Here is a 1,635-nt window from a genome sequence, read left to right on the forward strand (position 1 = left end):
TTTTAAGGCTATGTGCATCTTCACCTTTAATAAATACTGCCAACATTTAAAAACCTGACAATGTCAGTGACTGGTGAACATGTCACATGTGATGAGTGTGAAATGACATCTCTTCGCAGCAGGTGCCGGAGACAGTCTGGCCTTAGAGAAGCACTTAGACAGTTATAGCAAGAATGTTTTATAAATGGTGTTTGATATAGTCTAAGATTAATGGGGAATAAAGACATGTAGCTTAGAAATAATTATTCATAGATCTAATGTCAACAAAATCTTTTTTTTCTAATGTAACGATATGTAAGATTTTAGAGAAAGGGAGAACAACTTGAAATAAATCAGAAAACACTTTTATATTAATCATTCTTTTCATATACTTCAAATTTGTACTTAATGCCCTTCTCCTCTTTCACATCAGAGGCAACACCTTGTGGGTATTCTGGGAGAAGTGTACATTTGTCTAAATCATATTCTGGGGGAAAAAAAGTGTAACTTTCAAGGTCTTGCATGATCTATACCACAAATAGTTTAAAATAGTCTCTTAATTCATGGATTCCTTATAAACAGAACTGACTCCCACTGTAAAAACCATGTCTAGTTTATTCACTAATTCTAGTTACGCAATACGCTTTAAGGCATCACCCAGACTTTAGGCAGGAAAAGGAGCTCTTTATGGTGGTCCCTTGGATTCTCTACTGACAACTAAATTAATTATATACTTTAAAGGTTGATTCTTCTCAGTAATCGAGAACCAGGTCTTCCTACTCAAAAACACTAGATTCTGTTTACCTTCTACTGAAGAGGGTGTTGTCATTCTTTGGAATTGAATTTATTTCTAAGCTAGGGTCAGGGCAGGTCCCCATTCCTGACAATGCCCATCTTCTGGGAAACAGCGACAATGCAGTTTAGCGGATGAACCATGACAACAGCAGTTAACACCTATGAGCTGGGTCGCTACACCAGGATGCAAGGCCAAGAATCGTGTGAAATTCTAACTCTTGTTTTTATATTGCCAGTCATTACCTCCATTTCTTCCTTGGATTTGGGTTACTGTTGAGGAATAAGATTATTGCTAATATTTATAATATTTTATCAGTATTACATTTTATGATTAATAAGAAATATTTTACATCCATAAATTAGATAATGGGTTCACCTATAAATATTTTTAGCCAAATAGGAAATTTGAAAATTTACAGGATTAAGTATAGTTATAACATTTGCTGTTTTCAGTTACATGAATGTTATATGGGGAGAAGAGTTAACCTGTAAATAAATAACTATTCAACCTTGATTTTCACCTTTGTTTACTTAAATGTATATTTTCAGTCTTCTGACAAATTTATTTTTGATAATGACTTTTTTGTTTGTTTTTTTTTATTTTGCTTTTGAGTCATGGAAAATCATTTATAAAGAGAAATACAACATGACTGTCTTTCTTCCAAAAGAAACATAACACTTGCATAGAAAAGTTTCAACTGTGAGGCAATATCTACCACAATCATTGAGGCAGATGGTTTACCTTCCTGTAATATTCAATTATCTCTTAGCTACCTATAAGTATATAATGTAAAGTGTTGAGTGCCTTATATTTATTCCATACAAGCTTAACGGTATTATAATTGCTTCACCTTTTTGATT

At 33.1% G+C, this 1,635-nt stretch overlaps 1 pseudogene; it reads right to left on the reverse strand.

The window, feature by feature from the left end:
• Positions 1–350: 350 nt before the first annotated feature.
• LOC112623610 lies at positions 351–915 on the reverse strand (annotated as a pseudogene).
• Between the last annotated feature and the right edge of the window lie 720 nt (positions 916–1,635).

This window comes from Theropithecus gelada, chromosome 4 (assembly GCF_003255815.1).
Source record: "Theropithecus gelada isolate Dixy chromosome 4, Tgel_1.0, whole genome shotgun sequence".
Taxonomy (NCBI): domain Eukaryota; kingdom Metazoa; phylum Chordata; class Mammalia; order Primates; family Cercopithecidae; genus Theropithecus; species Theropithecus gelada.